We start from the raw sequence: 8,653 nt of genomic DNA, 5'->3' as shown, positions 1-8,653 counted from the left end.
ATCACAGACTCCCCAGGCTGGGAGGAACCACACAGTCATTTCCAATACTCCTCTGGCCCCAGGAAGGACCATCCTTGAAACTGAGAAGGAGAAGGGCCTGCTCCCACTCTAGTAAGTTAGAGTTAGGTTCCCATGGCCTAGGGGTATATTGGCCTCTTTGTACACAACCAGCAGGATTCTCGCTGCTATGGGCTGCGGGTGCACAGACTCTGCTCTCACCATCTTTATCTGCACTGGGCTCGAGCTCTCTAACCTCACCACTGCCACCTCCTCATCCCTCTGCAGGGATGTGCTGGCACTTCCCTCTGCCCTGCTCCCACACTGTAAACCCACAATGCCAGGCAGATGGCAGGGGCTTAATCAATACTTGCTGGGCTGAATCAGCCCATGCACTGACTAGCCTGCCCAGTTTCAAAGCCTCTCCGTGGCACTTCCCAGCGTGCCCGCCTCCTCTGAACCCCCCGTGCCTGGTAAGCACTTCTAACTGCTTCTAAGCTTTGTCCCGCCATCAAGCTTCCAAGAGCTTTGCCACCAGCCGAGCACAGAAGAAGCTCCAGAGCCCCCTAAATCCCAGTCAATTTCAAACAGGAAAAGCCTCCATCTGGTGCCCCTCTTGGAAGACATGAGACTTCTTACCTTTCTTGCTTGGCTCCAGGCAGAGGATACCTGGGGATACCTTCACACACCACCTCTCCCGCCCAACCCTGCCTACGTCTACTCCCAAGAGGTGGCCAGGTGTGTGTGCATCTGAGACACTTGCCTGCTCTTTTCCTCTCTGACTGTCGGGTGACCCCTTGACCTTGCCATCACAGGGTGTCTGACCCAGGGGGATTCTGGCTGCTGTGCTCTCATGCTGCTGTTAGGATTCACTGCAGGGCGTGTGAGTCACATGACCAGGGAGGGGAACAGCAGAAAGGAGTCGACTGTGGTTTGGCTGTGTCCCCACCCAAATCTCATCTTGAATTGTAGCTCCCATAATCCCCACGTATTGTGGAAGGGACCCGGTGAGAGATACCTGAAAACATGCAGTTTCCCCCATACTGTTCTCACGGTGGTGAATAAGTCTCTCAAGATCTGATTGTTTTATAAGGAGTTTCCCCTTTCCTTTGGCTCTCATTCTCTTCTCTTGTCTGCCGCCATGTGAGACGTGACTTTCACCTTCTGCCATGATTGTGAGACCTCCCCAGCCACGTACAACTGTGAGTCCATTAAACCTCTTTTTGTTTATAAATTACCCAGTCGTGGGCTTTGTCAGTAGTGTGAAAACTAATACAGAGCCCTTACCTCACACTCAGTCAGGGCACTGCCCCAGCACCTGCCTTTCTTGACTATGAGTCAATGCAGGGAAATGTGCATCCCAGAGGGCTCGACAGAAAACCAGAGGGATGAAGACAGAAGCAGGAGGAGCTTCCAATTTGACTCCCAGTCCTAGCCCCTGCCTGGCTGAGATACCCTGAAAACAATTTCAGCACTCCCCTGCCTCAGTTTCTCTGTCTGCAACAGGGGAGCACAGAGAACTTTTCAGATGGCTGAAGTATGGCTGGCTCATGCTGTCTTCTGTCCTCAGATTGACCCCAATTGGCCCATCATCCATGGGGAGGTCTGTGTAATGAGTTTTTTACCTCCTAACAGGAACGCTCTTCCAACAGGACTATCTGTGCCCTTGAACTGCTCTTCCTGAGCCCTTTTTGGCAGTGCCATGTGATAGGTGTAGACCATCTTTCCCCTGGAGCATGTGCTCCGTGAGGCCCCCAGTGTGTTCACGGCTCTGTTCACAGGACCTAGAAGAATACCTCGTGCACACTGGGTGCTCAATACATATTTGTTAATGGAATAGGTGGGGCTTCCTGATGGAGCAGTCACCGTCCTTGGGTTGGCTGGGGGCTGTCCTGATCACCCACCTCAAGCTCAACTGTAGAGAAAACCAAACCAGCCCCAGTGAACTCAGGCCTCAAGGGGTTTCCAGCAGTGGGGCCAGATGACTACATAGAGAGCTAGAAAACAGGTGTCAGAGAGAGGTGCCTCCCCAGCAGCGCGCAGCTCTCGGGAAACACGAAGCAAGGTGTCAGGGAGGGGGTGGAAAGGGACCGGATGTGGAGGAAGGGCGGGCTGTGTTCAGGCAACACGTTTGTGGGTGGTGTCCAGGTGCCAGGTTGCACGTGTCCTGTGGCTGCCACAAAAAACACCATAAACTTGGTGGCTTGCAGCAACAGAAAGGCACAGCCTCACAGTTCTGGGGGCCAGAAGTCCAAAGGCAATGTGTCATCCGGGCCAGTCCTTTCTGGAGGGTCTGGGGGAACACCCGCTTCATGTCCCTCTCCTTTCTTCTGGAGCTTTCTGGCAGCCCTTGGTGTCCTTGGCTTGAGGACATCTCCCCAGCCTCGGCCTCTGTTGTCACATGGCCTTCTCCCTGGGTGTCTCTGGGTCCCTGTGTCTTTACATGGCCTTCTTATAGATCATTAGTCATTAAATTTAGGGCTCACCCCAACTGGTACAACCTCATTTTAACTTGATTATACCTGCAAAAACTCTATTTGCAAATAAAGTCACTGTCACAGGTACCAGGGATTAGGATCCCAACAGGTCTTTTGAGGGGAACACAGTCCAAGCCACAACACAGCCACAGCAGGTAGAAGGAACCGTGTGGGCAAAGAGCCCTGAGGCTGGGAATGTCCCCAGGCGTTGGAGAGCATGAGAAGTCTGCTGTGGCTGGGGCACCGGGAACTGGGAGACAACGATGAGGATGGACAGGTAAATGGGGGAGATTATAGAGAACCTTGAGTTCTCAGCTAACAGATCTGAACTTTCTCAGCAGGTAAGGGGGAGCCACAGAAAGGTTTTTTTGTAGTTGTTTGTTTGTTTTGAGATGGAGTCTTGCTCTGTCACCTAGACTAGAGTGCAGTGGAGCAATCTCAGCTCACTGCAACCTCCGTCTCCTGGGTTCAAGTGATTCTCCTGCCTTAGCCTCCTCAGTAGCTGGGATTACAGTTGCCTGCCACTATGCCAGGCTAATTTTTGTATTTTTAGCAGCGACAGGATTTCACCATGTTGGTCAGGCTGGTCTCGAACTCCTGACCTCAAGTGATCCACCTGCCTCAGCGTCCCAAAGTGCTGGGATTACAGGCATGAGCCACTGCGCCCGGCCCACAAAAGGTGAGATGTGTAGAAGAAAGATCACTCCAAGGCAGGCAATGAGGAGTGTGGAGCGGAGGGGGCCGCATGACTCTGGTAGACCCATTGGGAAGCTGTCAAGGCAGCACAGACAGCAGGGCGGGAGTGGTGGGGAGGGAAGGAGGCCAAGTGCAGGAGAAACAGAAACCAACATAGTGTTGTTTGGGGCAAGGGGGAGGAAATTATGTGAAAAAAAGACCCTCAACAGGATGGGATGATGCTTAATCTGATAGAACGGTGGCATTTATATTTCAGATCTTTTTTTTTTTTTTTTTTTTGAGTTGGAGTCTCCCTCTGTCACCCAGGCTGAAGTGCAGTGGTGTGATCTCAGCTCACTGCAACCTCCATATGCCAGGTTCAAGAGATTCTAGTGCCTCAGCCTTCCGAGTAGCTGGGATTACAGATGCCCACCACCACACCCAGTTAATGTTTGCACTTTTAGTAGAGACAGGGTCACATCGTGTCGGTCAGGCTGGTCTCAAACTCCTGGCCTCAGGTGATCCGCCTGCCTCAGCCTCCCAAAGTGCTGGGATTGTAGGTATGAGCCGCTGCGCCTGGCCACATTTCAGATCTTGATTCTGTGTTTGTTCAGTTCTGAGGCTTATGCCTTTGAGAAGGTCCAGGCAGAGCATGCAGCCCAGGTCACCCTCGGGTCATGATGGCTTTCAGCATGGCTCCTGGTTGCTGTGGTAGAAGAAGGGGAGCCCTGAGGGGACAGAGCTGCAAATCTCCACATCTCTAATGGCACCAGCTCCCGTCATGGAGGAGTTGGGGTGGTGAGGGGTGCCATAGGGCCCAGGAGCCCCACTTTGGGGTCACAGTCTCTAGGTTGAATAGTCAAGGCCTGATGATCCAGGGGATCCTGTCAGCTTTGGGGGATCAGCGAGAGGCCAGCCCTGGCCACTCGGGGTGGAGGGGAGAGGCCATTCCTGGGTAGACAGCTTCCTCCTGGTAAGTGAGCCACACAGGCCATAGCCATGCATCCGCCATGCCTGTGGTGGCTGCCAGCTGAGCCTCACACACATGCCCCAGAGGCAGGGGCTGGAAACTGGGGGCATCCTGTCCACTCCCAGCCACCTGGGTCTCCTTCCCCATGTGCCCCCCTCCTCTCCCCTGCAACTGAACGGTCCTCACGGTGGCACCCTCACACTGGCCTTTCTCTCTAGGTATGGGGGAAATCCAGCTGAACGTAATTCCCTGCACAGCAAGTTGGGCTGATTGACTCATTATTCTCAAAAAGGCAGAACAGACTATGGACATGGGGCCTGAGAGAAAGTGAGAGGCAGAGAGACATAGCAATGGGAAGGGCGATTCACCAGCCCTCCCTCCTGCGTCCACAGGTAGGGGGCTAAGGGGCTCTTGCCCCATTTAGAATGTGCGCCCCAGCCCTGTAGACTCTCCTCTGTGCCCGTAACTCTACCCACTTACTCATTCATGAAATAACCTAACCTAAAGCACCTACAATGTGCCAGGTCCTGTTCCAGAGACTAGGGACACAGCAGTGAACAAGACAGGCAGGTGTCCCCTGTGCGGCTCTCACTCGGTGGGAGTCGTCAGAGCCAAGTCTACAGAAGAATGAACACCGTCAGACAGATCAGGCAGTGGGCAGCAGTGTGAAGAAAACTAAGCAGGGTGACACGGTAGAGAGGGACTGGGGGGCAGGTTTGCGGGGTGCTTCTGACCTGGGTAATCAGAGCAGTCCCCTCTTAAGAGATGACATTTGAGAGGTGGCCTAGATGAGACGTAGGCCCCCGCTACACACAGATCTGGGGCACAGAGAATAGCAAGTGCAAAGGCCCCAAGAAACGAAGAAGCTTGGCAGGACTGAGGAGCAGAAGGGAACCAGGAAGAACAGAAGGAGATGAGGTCAAAGGTCAGAGGTCAGAAAGGGAGTGGGGTAGGTCTTCTAGCTGTGAAAAGATTTTGCATTTTGTTTTAAAAGCAACAAGAAGCCACTGGCGGGTTTCATTCAGGAGGATTGTTCAATGGGAATTAATCTTTTTGATAAGCTAACTCTGGAGGCTGAACAGAACATGAACACGGAGGGGGCTTGAGGGGGGTTGTATGGGGGTGCAGAATCAAAACAGAGAGGCCCTTTAGGAGGCCGGTGGAGGCTGGTGAGTGGGGTGAGCAGTGATAGGACTTCAGCGTGGGATGGTTGAATTGATGTAGTGAGAAGTGGCCAGGTCTGGAGCGTATTTAGGAGGTAAGGTTAACGGAACTTGCTGATGGATCAGATTTGGGGAATGAGGCATATAGTGGATTAAATAGCATCCCCCCCACCCAGATTCACATCTACCCAAAACCTCAGAACAAGGCCTTCTTTGGAAAAGGGTCTTTGCAGATGTAATTAAGATAAGGTCGTACTGGATTAGGGTGGGGCCAAGATGCCACCTCAGCTCCTGGCACATCTTCAGAATTCCAGACAGGAAAAGTCAGGAAGGGACAAGAGCCAGGTTAGCCCCCTTTGCTCTTTTTCTTTTTATCTTTTTTTTTTTTTTTTTTTTTTTTGAGACAGGGTCTTGCTCTGTCGCCCAGGCTGGAGTGCAGTGGCACCATCACAGCTCACTGCAGCCTCAACCTCCCAGGCTCAAGGGAGCCTCCCACCTCAACTTTCTGAGTACCCGAGTAGCTAAGACTACAGGCATGTGCTAGCACGCCCGGCTAATTTTTGCATTTTTTAAATAGAGACAGGGTTTCACCATGTTGCCCAGGCTGATCTCAAACCAACCCCTGGGCTCAAGCAGCCCTCTTGACTAGCCTCCCAAATTGCTGGTATTATAGACGTGAGCCACCTCACCTGGGCTTTTGCTGTTTTTTTTTAAATGAGAAGAGCCAAGTCCTCCCAGGAGCCCCCAGTTCACTCCCTGTTATGTCTCATTGGCCAGAGCCGTGCCACGTGACCACCCACACCGGCACTACACAAGAGGCTGAGAAAGTGAGACTGCTGCCTCTCCAGCCCTGAGACCAGGGTGTGGAAGGGGAAACGACGGGAATGAAGGTTGGCTCATCTGTCCTATAGTCTGCCACAAGCACGACTATGGCCAGGAGCCTTCTCCCTGGATGTGTTGGCTTCTTTTCAAAGTTCCTCCTCCCCCAAATTATCCCACAACAAACTTGCAAGGCAGAAAGATTATACATGATTCATTTTAGTTTGACAGGTGAGGGAACTGAGACCTGAAGCTCAGAAAGGACGTGCCCACAGTCACAAAGAGTCCATGGCGGGGCCAGCCCTGCCCACAACGTGCCCAATAAAATATATAATCCTCCAAGACATATCATCGTTTCTAATATACAACCTTGCACGGGAGCAGGTATGATAGTGGGCGGGCTCCTCCCAGCTTGGAAAGACCAGCGACGGGGAACTGAGGGCAGCAGCCCTGCTCCATTCCACAGAGGGATTTAGTCCAGGCATTTGCTGCCGCTTGGTAGGCTAAGTGCTTAATTGAATTAGTGCAAATTCCTGCTGTCGCTGTGAGTTTGAGTTGTCTATGTCATAGGCTGACTTGGCAGATCAGAGAGGCAAAGGCAGGAGAGGCAGCAGTGAAGACTCACGGAAACTCTCTCTGCGCTGAGGGAGGCCTTTGCTCAGCGTGTCCTCATGAGTGCTCTTGGTCTGGCATTAGGCTCCAGGCAGGGCTGGGCGCAGAGGGCTTGGTGGGTGCCTGGTGAGGCCCAGGCCACTGCCCAGCTACTCCAGACCACTCCCACATGATCCTTTCTGGTCTGCGAGGTCAGGGCAATGCCACCTGCTTGGCCTGGCAAAGTCAAGCAAGGAGCTCAAAGGCACTCTGCCAGTGGGTAAGGGGGAGTGGCTCCATTAGATGTTTGGGTCTGCATGCTGCAGCTCCCAGGTGGGAAGAGGCTTCTCTCATGCCCCTGGCCAGCCTCCAGCCCAGCCTGGCCAGCAAAAGCTTCCCTGCATAAGGACAAGAAAGGATTCAGAGGACAAAGGGGACTCAAAATTTATTATCTAAATATCCTCAGAGAGCATGGTGCCTTGCCCTTGACCCTACTAAGAAGAGAAAGTGACTTTTCTGTTCATGACGTTGCACAAAGATTGGCTGGTTTACACCTTGGTCAGACCATGCTAACCTTGACTTTGGGAAGGAGTTCATGTAAAAAAATCACTGGAGGTAGGCTGGGCATGGTGGCTCACACCTGTAATCCCAACACTTTGGGAGGCTGAGGTGGGCAGATCACAAGCTCAAGAGATCGAGACCATCCTGGCCAACATGGTGAAACCCAATCTCTACTAAAAATACAAAATAAAAATATTTTGTATTTTAAAAACAAAAATACAAAACTTAGCTGGGCATGGTGGTGCCCATGTAGTCTCAGCTACTCGCAAAGCTGAAGCACGAGAATCGCTTGAACCTGGGAGGCGGAGGTTGCAGTGAGCCAAGTGAGCACCACTGCACTCCAGGCTGAGATGGAGAGTGAGACTCCATCTCAAAACAACAACAACAAAAATCACTGGACATTGTCATTTCTTAACCAATTCTTTTTTTTTTTTTTTTTTTTTTTTTTTTTTTTTTTTGAGACGGAGGCTTGTTCTGTCACCCAGGCTGGAGTGCAGTGGCACAATCTCAGCTCACTGCAACCTCCGCCTCCCAGCTTCAAGCGATTCTTCTGCCTCAGCCTCCTGACTGGCTGGGATTACAGGTGTGTGCCACCACACCCAGCTAATTTTTTCTTTTTTTTTTTTTTTTTTTGTACTTTTAGTAGAGACAGTATTTCACTATGTTGGCCAAGCTGGTTTCAAACTCCTGACCTCAGGTGATCTACCGGCCTTGGCCTCCCAGAATGCTGGGATTACAGGCGTGAGCCACTACACCCAACCTTGTTAACCAATCCTTATTTCCTGGGCACACAGTGGGACCACGTTTCCCACCCTCCTCCACAGTTAGGTGGGGTCCATGCAATTAAGTTCTGACCAATGGAATAATATGTTAACCACTGAGATGTGGGGTTGCTTATTCTAGCAATAAGACCATCCTGAGTTAGTAACAGTGACATCTGGGAGTTCCAAGTGGGAACCACCCAACTTCACAAACTCCATCATTTTTTGAGAGGCACTAGGGTGTAGAGGCTTTGAAGTAAGGTGTGGCTGGACTCATATCTTTGTTTTGCCACTTACTAGCTGTGTGACCTCAGGCAAGTTACTTAACCTCTCTGAACCCATTTCTCCATATGTAAAAAGGGAAAAATCTAACACTCGCAAGGGTGTTGTAAAAATTCAGTTAGTTAATGCACATAAAGGGCTTAGCATGGAGCCTGGCATGGAGATGAGCCTATAAATAGTAGTTGGTGTGATTTTATTGAATTGAAAATAGTTTAAAAGATAAATTAGTTTAAAACTTTTATCTGCCTGTTTAAAATTGTATGATTTGTTTCATAAATAGCATGAATGGAAACTGAGACAAAAGCAAGCGATCGCTCAGCTTCCTTAAAACCCTGGACTAGGTCACCAGACTGGAAG

Source organism: Macaca nemestrina, chromosome 13 (assembly GCF_043159975.1).
Source record: "Macaca nemestrina isolate mMacNem1 chromosome 13, mMacNem.hap1, whole genome shotgun sequence".
NCBI lineage: Eukaryota > Metazoa > Chordata > Mammalia > Primates > Cercopithecidae > Macaca > Macaca nemestrina.
Note: the sequence above shows the minus strand (reverse complement) of the source record.